A 23,447-nucleotide genomic window follows, 5' to 3' on the forward strand; every position below is an offset into this window, starting at 1 on the left:
AGCGGCTGGCCAATGCCATCAGTGTCGCGTGCACTGACAATGCCGCGAGCACAAATCATCACGTTGCCAATAGCGCCGCACACCCAGACAGTGCCCCGCACGCAGACCCAATGCCAAGCACTAGCGCCCAGCCGCTGGCAGATCCAAATAGTGTCGCGCGCGCCCACAGCAATGCGCGCGCAGACCCTGCTGCTCAAGACAAAGTTGATGCCATCGGACTTGCTTCCATAGAAGACTAAGTCCTTTTCATTGTAATTATAGAGTAGTTTTACTTCATTCATTTTCAGTGTGCTTCTACAGCTTTCTTAGGTCAACTCATGTAACTTTGGTTTATTTTTTTTAAGCATTATTAAGGGGGACCAAAGCATTCAAACATTCAAGCATTCAAACAATTCTCTGTACTGGTGTCTCTCCCCCCCGACACCACATTGCATCTTGTAATAGCTTTCATCATCATCAATACAATCATCAGCTTTCATCATCAATTGCTCAATTTTCGCTGCTCAATTGCTCACGACATTGGTTTTCCCATACGGCACTGACAATCTAGTCTAGCGTATGGCGAGGACCTCAGTTGGTGCATAGCAACCGCACTGAAATCGGTTGCTTAGCCTTACGTCGCCCTTCCAAGGAACTTTAGGAAGGCACCGCGTAATAGTTGGTATCAGAGCCTAGGCTCGACATCGGACGAGGGAACTCATTGGCATCATCACCACCATTTCTGACCATGGTGAATTACGGGGATCGCATCACGACCCTAGAAGAGACGGTTGACGCATTACGGCCCATCGTTGATACGTTTCCTGATCTAAAAACCAGCCTAGTGCAAAGGTTGGATGACCTGGACCACAGAATGCGGCAGGCAGAAATTGACATTGCAAACATCAGTCAAGACTCTGAGGAAGACTAGGAAACGGCTGTCGTCAAGGCAACCAAAATTCATGGCCAATTCGAGGACCTCCAACAAGAGCGTGCCGAGGATTTAGCCCATCCGGAACTAGAGGCAGACAGACTGACCGTCATGCAGCAAACCATAGACAACTTGACAGGCCAGCTCAATGTTGTCAATGCTGCCCTTCAAAGCATGCTCAAAGGAGGCGAAAACCACATCAGGGGTGCCATGAACATTGCCCCCATGCCACAAAAGCTGAAAATTCCGGAGCCCAAGCCATACAACGGAGCCCGGGATGCTAAAGAAGTGGAAAATTTCATCTTCGACATCGAACAATACTTCGATGCCATTGGACAGTTGGAGGAATCCAAGAAGGTAGCAACTGCTGCCATGTATCTTCAAGGCGATGCAAAACTCTGGTGGCGAATCAAATACGAAGCCATCAGGGCCGGTGAAGATACTCTCCAGACATGGGCAGAACTGAAGGCCGCCATACGCCTACAGTTCTTCCCCGAAAATGTGGAATACAATGCACGAAGAAAGTTGCATGAACTCCGCCACACCAGGTCGGTGCGGGACTACGTGCATAAATTTTCCGCACTCATGCTAAACATACGGGATATGGGGGACAAAGACAAATTGTTCGCATTCATAGAAGGTTTGAAACCTCATGCTCGTATGGAACTGCAAAGATAACGGGTAGATACCCTACCCAAGGCCATTCAAGCTGCTGAGTGCCTTGGGGATTATCAGTTGGAAACTCAGAAGGATAGGCCTCAGCCGCCTGTCCGAGGGGGATACAACGGGAGCCAACCTAGCAACGGTGGCCCCAACAGAAATGGAGGAGATCGAGGTGCATCCAAATCTAAGACTCCTTCCTCAAGCAGCAACACTGCTTCATCAGTCAACTACAATCAGGGGAGAAAGCCCCCACCAGAATGTCGTCATTGCGGTGGGGAACATTGGAACAATCAATGCCCCAATACACAAATCAATGCTCAACAAACTATTGATGATGACAATTCAGATACCGACGACTCAGACTGCACCGATCCAGTAGGTGCCTTCAACGCATTTGTCGGCTCCATTCATGATACCTTGGCGGGAACCAGTGCTGGCAACCCCAAGAAGAAGGCATTCCCAATTGACAAGAAAGGGAAAGGAAAGGCGGACGAGAGGCCTCCCACATCACAAAAGAGGACCTTAATGTTCGTTGACATGAAAGTAAACGGCAGACCTATTCGGGCATTGATAGACACGGGTGCTAGCCACAACTACCTGGCCTCAACTCAGGTGCAACGCCTCGGTCTAGCAGTGCAAAAATGCAAGGGTCGTGTCAAGGCTATCAACTCTCCATCTCAGCAAGTGAGTGGAATAGCCAAAGAAGCGCCAATCCAACTTGGCCCATACAAGGGAATATTCGACCTATGCATAGCTATCATCGATGACTTCGAACTGATAGTGGGATTGGAATTCCTCAGGCAGACCAACACCATCCCGGTACCATATGCCAACATGCTCCTAATGATGGGATACAACGGGGCCAAACCCCACACCATACCGTGCATATCCAAGAAGATGGCCGCTAGAAATATCACGGCCATGCAGTTTAAGGAGGGAACCAATAGACTTGAACCCTCGGTTCCGGCTACCCTCAACATCATCAAACAGACATCACATCATCGGGGTCCAACAGCTCATGGCGCCCCTCATTGTGTGAAGACTTGTCAAGCATTCCCAAAGGACAAGTCGGATCACTCAGCATAAGCAGGACTCTTGGAGCCGCTACCTGTCCCACAGAGACCTTGGGAAAGCATTTCCCTGAATTTCATCACAGGATTACCCAAGGTCGGAAATCATGCAACCATCATGGTGGTAGTAGACCAGTTTTCCAAGTATGCTACCTTCATCGCAGCCCCACAGAACATGTCGGCAGAAGATACAGCTCGACTCTTCTTCTCTCATGTTGTCAAACATTGGGGTATGCCCAGCAACATCATTAGTGACTGCGACCCACGCTTCACTAGCAAGTTTTGGACCCAACTCTTCAGTTGCCTCGGATCCAAATTGAGTTACAACTCAAGCCATCATCATCAGCAAACATATGATCAAACAGACCGGTTCAATGACATGCTGGAGGAATATCTCCGCCAATTTGCAACCGGGTCACAAACACATTGGGTGAAGCTTCTGGATGCTGCTCAGTTGTGTTTCAATTCACAAAAGTGCGCCCATACAAACAAAAGCGCTTTTGAAATTGTTACCGGACAGCAACCGCTACTCCCACAAAATGTGAATGCACCAAACATGCCATCATCTCATCGAGCTGCCAGTTTCTCTACAGAATGGGAACAAACTTTGAAGATAGTGCGGAGCTATCTTGTCAATGCCCAAGACAGGGCAACGAGGCATGCCGAACAGAACCGTCGCTTTGCCCAACATCAAGCAGGGGACAAAGTGATGGTAAGAACCCCGAGGCGGAACTTGTTTGCAAAGAGGACCTAAGATCCTCGCCTATTGCCAAGCTACATCAGGACTTTTTCCATTGAAAGGCGCATCGGGAAATCCACATACCAGCTGAACACACCAGCCTGGTGGAAAATCCATCTAGTCTTCCATGTCAGCCACCTCAGGCCATTTCAGAAATGCATGGAAGATCATTCAGAAAGACATCTCACAGCACCGAGGGGAACAGACCTCCCAGCCATCAAGAGCCTGACCAATCATCATCATCCGGCAGGTAAGGCTCCAAGGACGTCGCCAACTCAGGTGGGGGTGAAAGTCATGGGCTGTTTTCCATCATCGACCCATGACCCCTTGGACGCACCCCGTGGCATCCCGGCAAGCCTCCCAACGCCTAGCGCCACGGTCGGCCCCGTGGTCTCGGCAGCGCCAAGTGACAAGCGAGCATGCACCTCTGTCGCCCCACCAATAATCAATGCCAGCGCCCAGCGGCTGGCCAATGCCATCAGTGCCGCATGCACCGACAATGCCGCGAGCACAAATCATCATGTTGCCAATAGCGTCGCACACCCAGACAGTGCCCCGCGCGCAGACCCAATGCCAAGCACCAGCGCCCAGCCACTGGCAGATCCAAATAGTGTTACGCGCGCCCACAGCAATGCGCGCGCAGACCCTGCTGCTCAAGACAAAGTTGCTGCTATCGGACTTGCTTCCATAGAAGACTAAGTCCTTTTCATTGTAATTATAGAGTAGTTTTACTTCATTCATTTTCAGTGTGCTTCTACAGCTTTCTTAGGTCAACTCATGTAACTTTGGTTTATTTTTTTTAAGCATTATTAAGGGGGACCAAAGCATTCAAACATTCAAGCATTCAAACAATTCTCTGTACTGGTGTCTCTCCCCCCCGACACCGCATTGCATCTTGTAATAGCTTTCATCATCATCAATACAATCATCAGCTTCCATCCTCAGTTGCTCATTTTCCGCTACTCAATTGCTCACGACATTGGTTTTCCCGTACGGCACTGAAAATCTAGTCTAGCGTACGGCGAGGACCTCAGTTGGCGCATAGCAACCGCACTGACATCGGTTGCTTAGCCTTACGTCGCCCTTCCAAGGAACTTCAGGTGTGTGTGTGTGTGTGTGTGTGTGTGTGTATATATATATATATATATATATATATATATATACACACACACACACTCGGGAACCTCGTGTACTCACAATCTCAAAATACTCAATCACTCAGTATTATATATGGCCAATCCAGCCCAGGAAAGATCCATCCCATATATATATATATATATATATATATATATATATATATATATATATATATATATATATATATATATATATATATATACACACACACACATCGGAAAAGAAATACAGAAATAACTAGTCAATGTGGGAGGCCAGCCAAAAAAAATATAAATGCTTCGGGCAAGATTCATGCCCAGGGAAGATCCATTGTAAGATAAGTAAATAAATAAGGCAAATCCATGCCCCGGGAAGTCCATCCCAAATATAAACACCAATTGCGCTTACTGTGGCGGGTGCAGACTCCGGAGGGGCTCCCTCAGCCCAAGCGTTATATATAGTCGATATGGCCTACTGCGGCGTGCAATTCGATCTCATAATAATAAAGACTATAAGGCCTGCTGTGGCATGCAATACTGATCCATATAATAATAATATATATAAAGCCAACATGGCCTGCTGAGGCGTGCAGCTCGATCCCATAAATATCCTCACAATGGGTGAACATGAATGAGTATAAAATGTACATTTTAAAAATAATTAATTCAACAGCAACACGACTCTAAGGGTCCCAAAATATCGACACGTAGCCTAAACATGATTTTTAACCCGAGCCTCAGCTCAATTTCTCTAACACGTATAGGATATGTGAATAATGACATGATTCTTGATTATGCAAATCTACGAAATTTATTTAAGTCACAATTTCTATGGTGCACGCCCACATGCCTATCACCTAGCATATGCGTCACCTCCAAACAATTCATATAGCACGAAATTCAGGGATTCATTTCCTCAGAACCAAGTTTAGAAGTGTTACTTACCTCAAACCGTGTAATTCTTTATTCCAATATGCCTTTGCCTCGCGAATCGGTCTCCGAAAGCCTCGAATCTAGTCACAATTAATTCGATACAGTCACACAAATTATAGAAATCAATTCCATATGAAAATACTAATTTTCCAACAAAAATCCAAAATTCAATTCAAAAATCGTCAGTGGGGCCCATGTCTCGGAACCCGGTAAAAGTTACAAAATATGAACACCAATTCACCCACGAGTCCAACCATACTAAATTTACCAAATTCTGATATCAACTCGACCTTGAAATCCTCAAATTTTATTTTCAAATCCCTAGGCCCAAATCCTCGAATTACACCTCAAAAGCACATAATCTAGTCGGAATAATTGATGATAATTCAATATTATTGACTAACAATAATCACAAGTGACTTACCTCAAGTTTTCCCATGAATTCTCTCTGAAAAATCGCTCCAAACCGTGTGTTTGAACTCCAAAATGACAAAAATGTCGGACCCTTCTGTTTTTGTAGCCTGTCCGGAGGTTTTGCTTCTACGGTTATTTTAACTGCATCTGTGGTTCCGCTTTTGCGGTGAAGCTACTGCTTCTGTGACTGCCTTCGCTTTTGCGGACAAGAGTCCGCTTCTGCGGTACAACCCCTCCTTAGCCCAGGCCGTATCTGCAACCATTATGTCGCTTCTGTGATCGCGCTTCTACAAGGCTTCGTTCTCTTATGTGGACCTCACACTTCTGCGATGCTAGGCTCGCTTCTGCGAGCTCGCACCTGCGAGCAAACTTCTGCAGGTGTGATTGCATCAGTAGGCAACAAGTTTCAACTTGTTCTAAGTCCAAATTTGTTTCGTTAACCATCCGAGACTCACCCGAGGCTCCCGAGACCTCAACCAAACATACCAACAAGTTCTAAAACATCATACGAACTTAGTCGAGGCCTCAAATCACATCAAACAACGCTAAAACCACAAATCGCACCCCAATTCAAGCTTAATGAAACTAAGAAATTCCAACTTCTATATTCGATGCCGAAACCTATCAAATCAAGTCTGATTGACCTCAAATTTTGCACACAAGTTATAAATAATATAATAGACCTATTCTATTTTTCAGAATTGGATTCTGACCCCTATATCAAAAAGTCAACTCCCCGGTCAAACTTCCAACTCAAATTTCCTATTTTCACCATTTCAAGACTAATTTAACCACGGACTTCCAAATAATTTTCAGGACACGCTCCTAAGTCCAAAATCACCATACGGAGCTATTGGAATCATCAAATTTTTATTCTGGAGTCGTTTACACATAAGTCAATATCCGGTAAACTATTTCAACTTAAGCTTTATATCTTGAAACTAAGTGTTCCAATTCATTCTAAAACTTCCCCGACAAGTCACATAATAACTGTAAAGTACAAAATGAGCAGTAAATGGGGGAACGGGGTTGTAATACTCAAAATAACCGGCCGGGTCGTTATATTCTCCCCTTCTTAAACAAACATTCGTCCTCGAACGAGTTTAGAAATATACTTGGAGTCTCAAACAGGTGTGGATATTTGCTCAACATCTCCCGCTCAGTCTCCCATGTAGCTTCTCGGACTGGTTAGCCTCTCCACTGTATTTTCACTGAAGCTATGTTCTTTGATCTCAACTTTCGAACTTGCTGGTCCAAAATAGCCACCGGCTCCACGTCATAAGTCAAATTACCATCCAACTGAACCGTACTGAAATCCAAAATATGAGACGGATCTCTGACATACTTCCGGAGCATAGATATATGAAACACTGGATGAACACTCACTAGACTAGGCGGCAATGCAAGTTCATAAGCCACATCTCCAATCTTCTTAAGTATTTCAAAAGGCCCAATATACTTAGGACTCAACTTGCCCTTCTTCCCAAACCTCATAACACCCTTCATAGGAGAAACTTGGAGTAGTACCTTCTCTCCTACCATATAAGCAACATCGCGAACCTTTCGATCGGCATAACTCTTCTGTCTAGACTGCGCCGTGCGAAGTCAATCCTGAATCAATTTAACCTTTCCCAAAGCATCCTAAACTAAATCAGTACCCAATAGCCTAGCCTCAACCCAGCTCAAGCCAACCTACCGGAGACCGACACCGTCTCCCATATAAAGCTTCATACGAAGCCATCTTAATGCTCGATTGGTAGCTGTTATTGTAAGCAAACTCTGCCAATGGCAGAAACTGATCCCAAGAACCCCCAAAATCTATAACACAAGCACGTAGCATATCTTCCAATATCCTAATAGTGTGCTCGTATTGTCCGTCTGTCTGAGGGTGAAATATTGTACGCAACTGAACCTGTGTGCCCAATCCTCACTGCACTGCTCTCCAAAACTGTGATGCAAACTGCGTGCCACGATCTGAAATGATGGACACTGGCACACCGTGTAGGCGAACAATCTCGCAGATATAAATCTCAGCTAACCGCTCTGAAGAATAAGTAGTACCAACTGGAATAAAATGCGCGGACTTGGTCAACCGATCCACGATCACCCAAATAGCATCGAACTTTCTCAAAGTCCGTAAAAGTCCAACTACGAAGTCCATGGTAATATGTTCCCACTTCCACTCCGGAATTTCAAGTCTCTGAAGCAATCCGCCCGGTCTGTGATGCTCGTACTTCACTTTCTGACAATGTAAATACTAAGTTACAAACCCCACTATATCTTTCTTCATTCTTCTCCACCAGTAGTGTTGTCTCAAGTCCTGATACATCTTTGCGGCACCCGGATGAATGGAGCACCGCAAACTGGGAGCTTCTTCAAGAATCAACTAACGCAGCCCATCTACATTTGGAACACAAATCCGACCTTGCATCCTCAACACCCCATCATCTCCAATAGTAACATCTTTGGTACCACTGTGCTGAACTGTGTCCTTTAGGACAAGCAAATGTGGATCATCATACTAGCGCTCTCTGATGCGGTCATATAAGGAAAACCGAGAAACCACACAAGCTAGAACCCGACTGGGCTTCGAAATATCTAATCTCACAAACTGGTTAGCCAAGGCTTGAACATCATCTGCAAGAGGCCTCTCACCAACATGAATGAATGCAAGGCTACTTATACTCACTGCCTTTCTACTCAAGGCATCGTCCACCACATTGGCCTTTTCGGGATGATACAGAATAGTAATATCATAGTCCTTTAGCAGCTCCAACCATCTTCGCTGCCTCAAATTTAGATCTTTCTATTTGAATAAGTGTTGAAGACTCCGATGATCCGTAAATACTTCACAAGACATACCGTAGAGATAGTGCCTCCAAATCTTTAATGCATGAACAATGGCTGCCAATTCTAAATCATGAACATGGTAGTTCTTTTTATATGGCTTCAACTGGCATGAAGCATAAGTAATCACTCTACCCTCTTCCATTAATACATACCCAATACGATTCGAGAAGCATCACAATACACTGTATAAGAGCCTGAAGCTAAAGGCAAAACTAGAACTCAAAGCAGTCTTGAGCTTCTGAAAGCTCTCTTCACACTCATCCGACCACCTGAATGGAGCACCTTTCTTGGTCAATTTAGTCAAGGGCGATGCAATAGACGAGAATCCTTCCACAAAGCGACGATAATAACCGGCCAAGCCGAGAAAACTCCAAATCTCAGTAGTTGAAGATGGCATGGGCCAACTCTAAACTGCCTCTATCTTCCCTCTCCCGAGTCCGCATACCTTCCAATATTCTAGCAATTGACACCACCTGTTGGTATGTGATGTCCATCTCTAGCTCTCAGGCCATATTGTATCTGATACTAGGATGAAGACCCTCAATAAATCTGTGAACCCGCTCTCGAACATTAGCAACTAAGTTGTGCATGCCTAGCCAAATCACTGAATCAGACCGCATACTCTGACACAGTCATAGAACCCTATCGCAACTGCTCAAACTCTGCGTGCCATGCATCCCTAAGACTCTGAGGAACATACTCCCTTAAGAACATATCCGAAAATTGAGTCCAAATGAGTGAAGATGCCTCAGCAGGACTATCCAACTCATATGCCCGCCACCACTGGTAGGCTGCTCCTCTAAACTAGAATGCAGTGAAAGAAACCCCACTGGAATCCAAAATACCCATAGTACGAAGGATACGGTGACATTCCTCCAGAAAACCCTGAGAATCCTCTGAAGCTAAACCGCTAAAAGTGGGAGGGTGGTACTTCTTATACCTCTCGAGCCTGAGCTGCTCCCCCTCTGAAACTGTTGTCCTAATATCAGGCCGAACTTGGACAACTGGTTGCACTGGTATAACCTCTAGGGCATGGTCAACTTGGGCACATGGCTCTGGAGTATAGGCGGCGGGAGTCTGCGCTCCTCCCCCAGCCTGAGACGTGGCAGGAGCAAGTGGAATTAATCCTGCCTGAGCTAAAGTGCCAAACATGCTCAAAAACTGGGCAAGAGTTTCCAGAAGTACAGGAGTAGTAACAGGCATCTCAGGTGCCTGCTCTCCAACTGGAGCTACTGGTGGCTCTGGTGTAGCAGTTCGTGCAGGTGCTCTGGCTGCAACACGTGGTCTTCCTCGGCCTCTGGCTCGGCCTCTGCCCCGACCTCGGCCTCTTGCGGCTCCAACAGGAGGCGCGGGTGTTTGATCATCAGATCCAGTCGTGCGTGTCCTCACCATCTGTGAGAGAATAGAAAGACAATTGTTTAAAATTTTGAAATCAACAAATACGCACGATAAGGAATCAAAGAAGTGAATATTTTCTAACAGTTCCATAGCCTCTCGAAGATAAGTACAGACGTCTCCGTACCGATCCGCAAGACTCTACTAAACCTGCTTGTGACTCATAACACCTATGAACCTAGTGCTCTGATACCAACTTGTCACGACCCCAAATTCCCTCCGTAGGAGGTCGTGATGGCACCTAGTCTCTAAGACTGGGTAAGCCTATCAATGCGGAATAATCATAAATATCTGAAAATAAATAAACTACAATTCAAATGATTACAACTCCCAAAACCCGGTAGAAATAAGTCACGAACTTCTAAGAATTTATTCTCAATGTCTCTATATGTCAAGGTCTAAATAAAATATAAGGAAGCAACATAAAATGATAGAAGGGGACTTTGGAGTTTGCGGACGCTGGCAGATATACCTCGAAGTCTCCGTGCGCAGGTAACTTACTGACGTCTAGGCTGGTAAAATGTACCTGGATCTGCACAAAAAGATGTACAGAAGTGTAGTATGAGTACACCACAGCGGTACCCAGTAAGTGCCAAGCCTAACCTCGGTAGAGTAGTGACGAGGTCAGGTGAGGCCCTACTGGAATATAATAATGGCATGGTAAAATATTTATCAATGTAGTAAAATAAAATGACATTGAAAATGAATCAAATAGTATGTCACATTTAATGACACCAAATAATTGCAAATAATATCTCGTGGAATCAAAACAGAATTTCCTTCAACTTTATGAAAATCACAACAATTAATCGAAAGCAACTATGGCCATAAATCAATATCAACAAGGGCACTACCGAGGTACCGCCTCGTAGTCCCAAATTATAAATAATTTCACAATATCTCATTTTCTTATACCACCGCGGGAGCCTTCACAATTTATTTAAAGAAAGTATTTTTTTTCGAAATAGCATCCCGTGTTTTAGCCACCCTTATCATACCGCATGACTTCTAGTAGTCACCCCTACTAGCTACACATATCAAGCCACCCTTATCTCACCGCATGCGTTTCAACACCTAGACCTTATACCACCGCATGCATATCAATATTACAATATATCACAATTTGTACCTTAAGTGCCCAATATTTCAATTTTCCACAAAACAATCAACAACAATATTTTTCAACAATAAAGAGCTCACGGCTCATGCTAGAATAATCCAAAAAAACAATCTTACAAAAATATTTAGGAATAAATAATTTAGGAAAATAATATATCAAATTTTTAATACGTTGCTTCAATATCAAATTTAAAAATATCAAATATTTCATATTAATAATATTTAATTTAAAGAAAATCAACCTTCAAATAATGTACAGTATAAAAGAAATCAAGTTTCAAATAAACAGGTAAAATAATTAGCAGGAAAAAGGTAAACAAATCTAAAATATATATCACAGATCAATGATGAAGAATATAACAAGATAAAATAATTTAATAACTGCGCAACAATAATCTACACAATTTAAAAATATAATCTTTCACATTTAGCCCGTGTACACACTCGTCACCTCGTGTACACGACTTTTAACACATTTCAATAATCACATTAATATCAATTCTAGGAAAAATTTCCCCCACACAAGGTTAGACAAGTCAATTTCCTCGACTTGCTCCAATTTAACCAAGTATTATGCTTTTTCCTCGATTTTCCTACTCCGATCGACTCGTATCTAGTCATAATCAATTCGATACAGTCAACAAAAATTATAATAATCAATTTCATAAGAAAATATTACAGTTTTCAATAAAATCCGAAATTAGCTCAAAATTTTCCCGTAGGGCCCACATCACGGAATCCGGCGAAAGTTACGAAATATGAACGCTCATTCAACCACGAGTCTAACCATACCAAAATGACTAAATTCCAATAACTATTCGACCCTCAAATCCACAAATCTATCCAAGAGGATTTTTAAATTTTTCCAACTTAAATCACCAATTAAATGTTAAAAACAGTGATGGATTCGGGTAATGTAACCAAGATTGAGTTAAGAACACTTACCCCAATGTTTTTCCTTGACGATATATTAAAAATCGCCTCTGCTCAAGCTCCAAGTTGTTAAAAATGGCGAATGGGACGAAACCCCCATGTTTTTATAACTTACGGATTTGTCCAGGCTGACCTCGATCGTGGAGTCTGATCCTGAACCTCGATCATGGGGAGTCCGATCATGGCCCTCGACCCTGGGGCTCGATCACAGCCGTCGATCCAGGCTATCGATCATAGCTTCGATCCTTATGACTTTCGATCACTGGCCTTGGTCATAACCCTCGATACTGGGACTTCGATCAGTAGCCTTCGATCATGGATCTCGAGCCTGCCTTAGATCCTCGGCTCAATTTCTGGGGGCTCGATTGCACAACAGAAGAGAATTTGCAGCAGCTTTTGCAGCAGCTGTTTAAGTCCCATTTTTGATCCATTAACCATCCGAAACTCACCCGAGGCCCTCGGAACCTCAACCCAATACACCAACAAGTCCTAAAACATCATACGAACTTATTTGAAACCTCAAATCACATCAAACAATGCTAAAATCACGAATCGCACATAGATTCAAGCCTAATGAACTTTGAAACTTTCAATTTCTACAGACAACACCGGAACTTATCAAATCAAGTCCGATTGACATCAAATTTTGCACGCAAGTCATAAATGATATAACGGAGCTATAAAAATTTTCAGAATCGGATTTTGACACCGATATCAAAAAGTCAACCCCTCGGTCAAACTTCCCAAAAATTCAACTTTCGGCATTTCAAGCCTAATTCCACTACGGACTTCCAAATAAAATTTTGATCATGCTCCTAAGTCCAAAATCACCCTACGGAGCTGTTGGAATCATCAAAATTCATTTCCGGGGTCATTTGCATGTAATTCGACATCCGGTCACTATTTGAACTTAAACTTTAAGTTTTTTGTCAAAATTCCATATCTCGAGCTAGGGACCGCGGAATTTGATTCTGGGCATACGCCCAAGTTCCAAATCACGATACGGACCTATCGGAACTGTCAAAACACTGATCCGATTCCGTTTGCTCAAAATATTTACCAAAGTCAACTCAGTTGAGTTTTAAAGCTCTAATTCATATTTTAATCCATTTTTCACATAAAAACTTTCCGAAAAATTATACGGATTGCGCACACAAGTCGAGGAATGATAAATAGTGCTTTTTGAGGTCTTAGAACACAGAATTAATTATTAAATTTAAAAATGACATTTTGGGTCATCACAGTAATGATTTCTTACTCGAATTTGGTTTTATTGCGTTAATCTATAGTTGTTTTCTCCATTTAGTTTCGGATTTTTGGGGTTGAAATTGGGAAAAATTGGAAGAACTTCTTCAATAAAGATTTCGAGTTTTGAAAGGGGATTGGTGGTCGGATTTGAGTATTTCTTATATGGTTGGACTCGTGAGTGAATGGGTGTTCATATTTTGTGATTTTTACCCGATTCCGAGATGTGGGGCCGGGTTGACTTTTTAGGGCAAATTTCAGAATTTTTGTTAAAATATTGATTTCATTAATTGGATGAGTCTATTATCATTATATTCATGATATGCAATTGTGTTTGGTTAGATTTGGACCATTTAGAGTCGGATAATTGAGGAAAGGGCATTCTTACGGACTGTTTGAGCTTGGTTCGAGGTAAGTATCTTGCCTAACCTTGTGTGGGGGATTTACCCCTTAGGATTTGAGTCTTCTATATTGATTGTAGCCCGTGTGCTGCACAAACTTATTTGTGGAAATTTGGCCTTTTAGGGTTCTTAGGTCCTTGTATTCATTGAATATGCAGTTGTTCTTGTTATGATTATATATCTTAATTACTAAATTCACATCTACCTGCTTAATTAGAATAAATTGCTTCATGATCCATTATTATCGTTACTTGATTCATATGTGCCTTAATTGAAATTGTTATCTCTTTTATAGCCATGCTATCTTTTCATAACTGCTTATCTTTATTTGGAATTTATATTATTTCATCCTATAATTATTCAGTCTTAATTAAGGTTATGATTATTTTTCCACTGTCATCCTTAATTGAATTGTTGAATATCCTTCGTAATTTCTTCAACCTTAAAATAAGTAGATATCCTATATCTTAGCCGGCTTGTTTTGTTTAGCATTATTGGATTCATGTTAGCTTCCATGTTGTTGAAGTGTATATTGTGGGATTCACTGCTACACCTTAGTTTTCCCTTTGTTGAGATGTTCGCTTTACGCCTAGCATTTCAGACTGTGGTTATTCCTTGTGATTTGGTCCCACATTTTCCTGTGATTTAAAAGTTCTTGAGTTGATTTACTTGTCGTATTTTGTACTATTGTCATTGTTGTTGTTGTATTTGTTGTGGTGATGCACGAGGTTTCTGTCGTGCGGTTGTTATTATTATGATGCACGAGGTTTCTGCCGTGCAGTTGTTGTTATGGGGTTGCACGAGGTTTCTGCTATGCTATTGTTACTATTGATAGTTGCACATGCGGCGTGACAAGGTGGGATATATATATATATATATATATATATATATATATATATATATATATATGTGTGTGTGTGTGTGTGTAGGTTGCGCATGTGGCGAGATAAGGTGGGAACATTATTATGCACGTATGGCGAGACAAGGCGGGCATTTACTTTAGTATTGCACACGTGGCGAGACAAGGTGGGCTGTGTCAGGGATTGATTTGTGATGATTTATGGCCTGGGGGTATTCTTGTTGTTGATATTTGTGTAGTGGTATACGTACCTGTGTGAGCTTTATCTTGTGAAAGCTGTGAGAAAATATTCTACGTGTTGTCCGTTCTTCTTCTTCCTTATGCTTATTTGCTGGTATGGACTATGTTAGGACACTTGCACAAGCATACACGTAGTTAAGCACTCTTATCGGATAAGAGGTGTTCTTGATATTGTTGAGCATAGATGCTCACCCTTGTTTACTTGTCTTCTATGTGAGAATGGCTCTATTGGCACGTGAGTCATCAGTGTGGTTATGAGGTGTTATGAGGGCACAGGATGCCAAGTGTCAGGGTTCAGGTATTGAGACCCGTGAGTTGTAAATTATCCGACGTTCGGTACCTTGTGTAGTTGTTGACTAAACCCTGATGTAAAAGCGGTTGTAATTACTGAGTTATTACTTGTCCTTATTGTATTAGTGATTCCGGATTTAGGTTGTGTTCCATTCACTTTGTCTGCGTCATTTTCATGATATTCCGATGATACTTGTTGTTTTCTTGCTTTAATGCCATTACTGTATTGTGAGTCATATTGCATAGTTTTTATGTAGACATCATACTTCTGTTATTCATGTACTTATATCTGTTTGGTTTATTAGACCAGTGGGTGTCTTGACTGTTCCTCGTCATTACTCCACCGAGGTTAGTCTTGATACTTACTGGGCACCGCTGTGGTGTGCTCATGCTACTTTTCTGCACATTTTTGTGCAGATCCAGGTACTTGTTCGTTAGCTAGCTGTGTGGACTGTTGCTGTAGAGACTCAAGATAAATCTGCTGCTGCGTTCGCAGGCTTCGGAGTCACCTTCCAGTTTTCGTTTTGCACTGTTTATTTTTATTTCTGGACAGTTGTATTTAAAAGTTTTCTAGCAAACACTCTGTAGAGCTTATGACGTGTACTACCGATTTTGAGAATTTTAAGAGATTATATTTAAATAATATTGTTGTTTTAATTATTGTTAGGCTTACCTAGTCCCCAAGATTAGGTGCCATCACGATACCCAACGGAGGAAAAATTGGGTCGTGACAGATATGAGTTCAACCATACAAAAATTATCGAATTCCGACATCAGATTGCCTTTCAAATCTTCATTTTTACATTTTTGGAAGATTTTACAAAAATTCCAATTTCTTCCATCTAAATACGAAATAAATGATGAATATAAACATGAATTTATGAAATATAATTACTTTCGGATATAGAATACTTACCCAAGTCGAAGTCGTGAAAATACCCCTTTGGAATCACCCAAATCCGAGACTCAAAACTCAAAAATGAGTAAAAGTGGCTAACACCCGATTTTATGTATTCTGTCCAACATTTTCGCATCTACGGACTAAATTTCTGCATCTGCAAACTCGCATTTACGAGACAAAGCTTGCATTTGCAGAACAGGGCAGCCAAGCAGAGGACCGCATCTATGGACCTTCACGTCGCAGAAGCGCGAAAGAAGCCGCAGAAGCGAGAAAGATCGCATCTGCGATCATGGCACCGCGGAAGCGGGCATCGCACCTTCATCCCAAAGCGAAGCTTCTCCTCTGGCCTCAAAGTCGCAGAAGCGATTACGCACCTGCGGGCAAAATTATGCAGGTGCGACGCACCAGAACCAGACCTGTGTTCTTGAACAAAAATGGTCTGAAACTCACCCGAGCCTCTCGGGACCTCGTCCGAATATTCCAACAAGTCTCGTAACATAATATGGACTTACTCGGGGTCTCAAATCACGTAAAATAATGTTGAAATTACAATTCACACCTCGATTCGGACTTATGAGTTTCAAACTTTTGACTTTACAAAACCCGTGCCGAAACGTATTAAATAAATCCGGAATAATTTTAAATTTGGTGCACAAATTATAAATGACATAACAGAGCTATTCCAATTCTCGGAATCTCAATCTGTGTCCGATATCGATAAATTCAAATTCACGGTCAATCTTTGGAATCTTTAAGCTTTCAAACATCTAATTTTTCAATAAATGGCAATAACTCAAACTAGGCACCTCCGAATTCGATTACGGGTATATGCCCAAGTCCCAAATCACGATACGGACCTACCGGAACTGTCAAAATACTCGGGGTCTCAAATCACGTAAAATAATGTTGAAATTACAATTCACACCTCGATTCGGACTTATGAGTTTCAAACTTTTGACTTTACAAAACCCGTGCCGAAACGTATTAAATAAATCCGGAATAATTTTAAATTTGGTGCAAAATTATAAATGACATAACAGAGCTATTCCAATTCTCGGAATCTCAATCTGTGTCCGATATCGATAAATTCAAATTCACGGTCAATCTTTGGAATCTTTAAGCTTTCAAACTTCTAATTTTTTAATAAATGGCAATAACTCAAACTAGGCACCTCCGAATTCGATTACGGGTATATGCCCAAGTCCCAAATCACGATACGGACCTACCGGAACTGTCAAAATACTGATCCGGGTCTATTTGCTTAAAACGTTGGCCGAAGTTAACTCAAATGAGTTTTGAAGCTCCATTTCACATTTTAATCAATTTTTCACATAAAAGTTTTCTAGAAAAATTTACGGACTGCACGCAAATCGAGGAATGCTGAAAGGTGCTATCCGAGGTCTCAGAACACATAAATGAATGTTTAAAATTAAAGATGACATATTGGGTCATCACAGGATCTCTATAATTTTTTTATATTAAGTTATTTATTATAAAATATTCATTCGATATTAGTCATTTTCAGATTTTACATATCCACTTAAATCTGTCATTTTTTAGGAACTATATGACCAACCTTTTCATTTCAAATCTCCAAAAGAAAGATTCCGAAAATTTTCAAAAATATTGTGTTAATTTGAAAACTCTTAAAAGAATCATGAAAAAAAACATGCAACAAATATCCACTCACTTTAGATGATATTATGACACAAAAATGAGTATAATTGTCGTATGATATTCCAAAGGCTGTGCTCTTTAAATTTAAGAGGAAATATATGTGTTCGAACAAGAAATGTTGATCCATTTTTTTACCATTTAAAATAGATTTCTCATTGAAAAAAGTTAATTATTTTTCAAATATTTAAAATTATAGAGTTGGCCAATATTAGAATAATTTAAATATTAATTTCACTTGAATAATAACACTTCAATACCATATATACTTTCAACTCTAATTCTAAGTCATTCTTTGAAGTAAATATGTCATGGATGGCCCATCTTTCAATCGTAAATTCTCTCAGTCACTTTCTTTAATATCACTTTTGAATTTATTTTTGGATTTTCGTTGCATTTTGGTTTTTAAGATGATTTGAAATTCAATAATTAATAGTAGTGTGCTTATATGTTTTAAGTTCCATCCTTCAACAATATTTATATTTTTGTTTTAAGTTCCATCCTTCAACAATATTTATATTTTCAAGTTTTTATATGTTCTAGCTGAAATGAAAAGGAAGCAAGAGAACTTGTGAAATTATAAAGCTGATGTTTTTAGTTAAACTGTTGACTTATAATTGAGAACTTCTACGAAGCGATTTCTTTCTTTATTGAATTAGTTATACACGATCAACATTTATAATCATTTTTAGTAACTTAAAATTTTATTTTATAATTAGATATAATTTTTAAATAAATCATAATCATTGAGATAAGATACAGACACAACGCGCGTAACTTGAGGCTAGTTGTAAAAAAAAAGCCTAAAGATATAATTGGTAGAAAGCCATTTATAACTATGTTTTATGCAATTCAAAAATAAATACAACACAATAAAATATCATAAATAATATTTTTAGAACAATAAACATGCAAAACTTTTATGTAAAATTTTCTTCAGACAATTTTTTTTTTGACACTATGGAGAGTTAACTTATTTTTTTTGTGAAGAAAATCGAAGTTACTTTTAAAAAATCTCAATTTAAATGAGAACTAACTAAAAATACACAAGAATTAAAATGCGACAGTCGTGAGAATTGGTTGAAAAATAAATTCTAAATCTAATCTAAAAGTGCATGAATTCTATATTTTCACCATATTCTAGAATAGTGGTAACTAATTCATTCAGAATTCATCAATTACAAGTAATTCCATTACAAACATAAATTCTTATTTTATAAATAGAAAAAATCTGGATGCAGAATTCCGATGCGCTTAGTTATATTCTTGGACAAAAAATGAAAGACCCCTCAAAAAGAAGAAAACTTATATTAGTAAAAATGTAGCGGCAAGATTCTAATTTCGTATCTTGCTTGTATTTTCTATAATGAACTTAAGAACATGAGTTTTCCAAAAAAAAAAAAAAAAAACAATAGAGCTCTTAATTCTTCAAGAAATTACGTGTTCATGCTAAAAGTAAAAAAAAAAAGATAATTTACGAAATTTAATTAGTGAAATTATAAAACTAAAATAAATTTTAAGTCGAATATATTGATTGAGATGATTGAACAGTTCTACGGATAACATTTCTTCTTCTATTGAGTTAGTTAAATAAGATCAGCAATAATTATTTTCAAGAGCTTATGCTTTTTCTTTAATTTTTATTTTACAACTCGAATATAATTTTTAATATAATATATACGTTTTAGTATAGTATATGTATACCTTTTAAAATATATACTCATTGAATTGAGGTATAGGCGTAATGTGTAATGTTTAACATATATATACTCATCGAGTTGGAGTCCGAAAACAAAGTAATAACTAATTGAACCCAAGCCACCAAAATATGTGGTAAAAAAAGAGGCGAACCAATTTATGTATAGTGCATGAAATAAATGCGCTATACACGGACAGGGAAACGACCAAATTTAACATCTGTATGTTAGCATAGGAAATAGCGCATAAAATAAATGCGCTACATTTACATGAATGCAAGCATATCCGCTGCCTCACCCTGGTCACCCGGAAAACCCTTCGCAACACCCTCCACGGGTGCCTCACCGCCCCCTCCACTTTGGCCACCTTGTCCTCTCTGGCCACACCTAGCACATCTACACGGGCTGAGGGCACGTCTGGGCCATGATGGTAATCCTCTGGCGGAATGTACGCAAGATCAAAACCTAATCGTGCATCGGCTCGTTGAGCAACCAATGTCGCAACAGCAACTGCAGAAACCTGACGACCGCAATGGTGCAATAGTAGTGCTTCTCCGTCGCCTACATGCTGCTGCATCTCTAGGTGTAATGATCCAACTTGTCATTTTAAGAATTTACGTTCCGTTCGGTGGCTTAAGGTCTCGAGCAGCTTTGAAATGTGTATTATGACTTGCGAGGGTGGTCAAGTTTGATTTTCGGATGATTCAGGATTTAATTGAAAGAACAATTCTTGTTTTGGAAGCTTAAGTTGAAATAATTGATCAGATGGTGAATTATGTGTAAACGACCCCGAAATAGAGTTTTGATGATTCCAATAGCTCTGTATGATAATTTTGGACTTTGGAGCGTGTCCGAAATTTTTTTTGAAAGTCCGTAGTGAAACTTTGCTGGAAATGGGGAAAGTTAAATTTTTGGAAAGTTAGACCGAGGAGTTGACTTTTTTATATCAGAGTCGGAATCCAGTTCTGAAAATTTTTACAGATCCGTTATGTCATTTATGACTTGTGTGCAAAATTTGAGGTCAATCGAAATTGATTTGATAGGTTTCGGCATCGAATGTAGAAGTTGGAAATTCTTAAGTTCCTTAAGATTGAATTGGGATATGATTCATGGTTTTAGCGTTGTTTTATGTGATTTAAGGTTTTAACTAAGTTCTTATGATGTTTTAGGACTTGTTGGTGTATTGGGTTGAAGTCCCTAGGGCCTCGGGTGAGTTTCAAAGTGGTTTCGGATCATTTTTAACTGCTAGTTGTTTTGACAGCAATGTGCGAAGTTTCTGATGCACAGAGCTGACTTTGGAAGCTCATATCTCCAAATCTATAAGGAATCTTAAATTATCAAAATATGAAAGTTGTAGCCCTTTGATTCTAGTTTCCAGAATGATAAACTATTCATTATTCAAAAATTTGTACAAAAAGTTATGATTGATTGACTCAAGCTGGTACTACAGATTTTGGCTACAGCAGTGTGCATCGCCAGAAATTTTTGTTGCACAGGGCTGACTTTGGGAGCTTATATCTCGCAATCTATAAGGAGTTGGGCAATAAAAAAAAACATAAAAGTTGTAGCCCTTTGCATCTAGTTTGCATAAATATAAACCGTTTGACAGTTGGGGTTGAGTACAAGAAGTTATGGTTGATAAACTACAGGCTATCGAGGAAGAGTTTTGGAGGAGTTTGATGTTTTCAACATAAGCATGTAATGATCCAAAGGTCTATTTTTACTTCTAGAGATCGAAATATAATTTCGAGACTTCCTGAATTTTGATAATGAATTATAGGAGTGATCTGGAAAGTTTGGTCTAATTTCATCAAGTCACGATTGGATTTTTAGCGTGAAATATGAGTTAATTGTTTAACGAGCGAAATTGGTATCGCATTGAGCAAATGAGCTCTGAATTGAGTTTCGATTGAACAACTAGGTTCGTATTATTATTTGTGACTCATAGGAACAAGAATCGTCAAATTCCGAATTCGTATGATGGAGTTAGAGCCTTTTTAGTGAAAATAATAACTGTTAGTGCAAGCAAATTCTGATGTGGACTTTTAGTAACGAAAAATGGACTTTTAGTGACGGAAAATGGACTTTTAGTGATGGATGGGCAGAAACTTAAGGACCAAAAATGGTCATTTTCTTTATTTCATTTTGAATTTTTGGAGCACGGTTCTTGGGCGATTTTGAGGATTTCTTTACGACTTCGACTTGGGTAAGTGTCATATATCCAAAAGTGATTATATTTCATAAATCCATGGTTATATTCATCATTTATTTCGAATTTAAATGGAAGAAATAAAGATTTTTGCAAAACTTTTCAAGAACAAAAATTTTAGATTTGGAGGTCGAGTTGTTATCGGAATTTGATAAAATTGGTATCGGTGGACTCGTAATTGAATGGGTTATCGGATTTTGTGAGTTTCGTCGTATTCCGAGACATGGGCCCCACGGGCAATTTTTGAGTTAAATTTCGAATTTTTTTGAAAAATTAGTATTTTCATATGAAATTAATTCTTATAATTAGTATTGATTGAATTGAATTAATTTGGACATATTTGAGCTGTCCGGAGGTCAATTCAGGCAAGAAGGCAATTTTAGAATATTGGCCTAACTTCAAAAAGGTAAATATCTTGCCTAACCTTATGGGGGGAACTTCCCCTAGGCATTGAGTCTTATGTGGAAATTGTGTGATGGAAAACCATGTACGCGAGGTGACGAGTGCGTACTTGGTTTATATGTACAAACTATATCGGTTAAAAATTTGTACACACACTTGTGTATTAAAATTGAAAAATTATGAAAATTTAGTAAATCCTTGATTTATCATACCTCATTCTTTGTTTGTTGAGTTTGTATTTATATAATAATTTAGTGTGATAGCGACTTGGAATTTTATGAGAATTTTGTGTGTTTGTTGATTTGATATTTCTTGAAAATAATTATATTATAGATTTTTTCGTATGCAAATAATTTATTAAATAAGTTTAAATTGAGGTACTAATATATTTTTCAAAAATTTGGACTAAAGAAGGTGTTGTGTCATGATGAGTTAATTTTCCTTCCCTCTTGTTGTTTTAAGTTTTTATATACATTATGTGGAGCCTTGGGCTATTTTTGAGAAATTTATTGATTTTACTATATCATTGGAATTGGCTGTGATTGTTGGGTAAATTGTGATAGGAATTGATTGTGTTTTATTGTCGTGATAATATTCCGTGTAAATTATTGTGTGATTTGAGTTATTATTATGAGTATATAAGGGTGGCATTTCACTGTTGATATTATGTGGGTATAAGGGCGGCATTTCACCGTGGTTATGTGTGTTGGGATATTGTCTGGATGGAGTGATAAGGGTAGCTATTATACTGAGCGATAAGGGTGGTTATAAGAGCGATAAGGGTGGCTATTGATATTTTCAGGGCGGAGGGATAAGGGAGGCTATTATAGGAGTGATAAGGGTAGCTATAGGAGAGATAAGGGTGGCTATTATCAGGGATGATATGTGATGATGTGGAGTTATTGTGTTGGTAATTTTTATGTGATGATTTGGGGTTATTGCGTTGGAAATTTTCATGTGATATTGTGATTTTTCTTGTGTTTATTTTTATATCTTGTGCAACTTGTCTTGTTGTTTCGGTAAACTTGATAATAGTCTGATCTATGTTGAAATTGAGAGCCTGTGGCTATTGCTAGGCGGATTATGTTATATGGGATCGGGTTGCACGCTGCAACAGGTATGATTAATGTTATATGGGATCGGGTTGCACGCCGCAACAGATATGAAATGTGGGCACGAGGTGTCGGGAAAAATATGATGATAATATTGGCACGTGAGTTGTCCGTGCGATTGTGATAGAGATATTGGCACGAGATGCCGTGGAAATATGAAAGTGGGTTGAGACCCGTATTTTATGATTATGAAATGAGGTGTCACATGGTGACTTTTATTTGATAGAATTATATTCGAAAGATATTTATTTGAAAGAATTATATTCGAAAGATAT

Source organism: Nicotiana tabacum, chromosome 13 (genome assembly GCF_000715075.1).
Source record: "Nicotiana tabacum cultivar K326 chromosome 13, ASM71507v2, whole genome shotgun sequence".
Taxonomy (NCBI): domain Eukaryota; kingdom Viridiplantae; phylum Streptophyta; class Magnoliopsida; order Solanales; family Solanaceae; genus Nicotiana; species Nicotiana tabacum.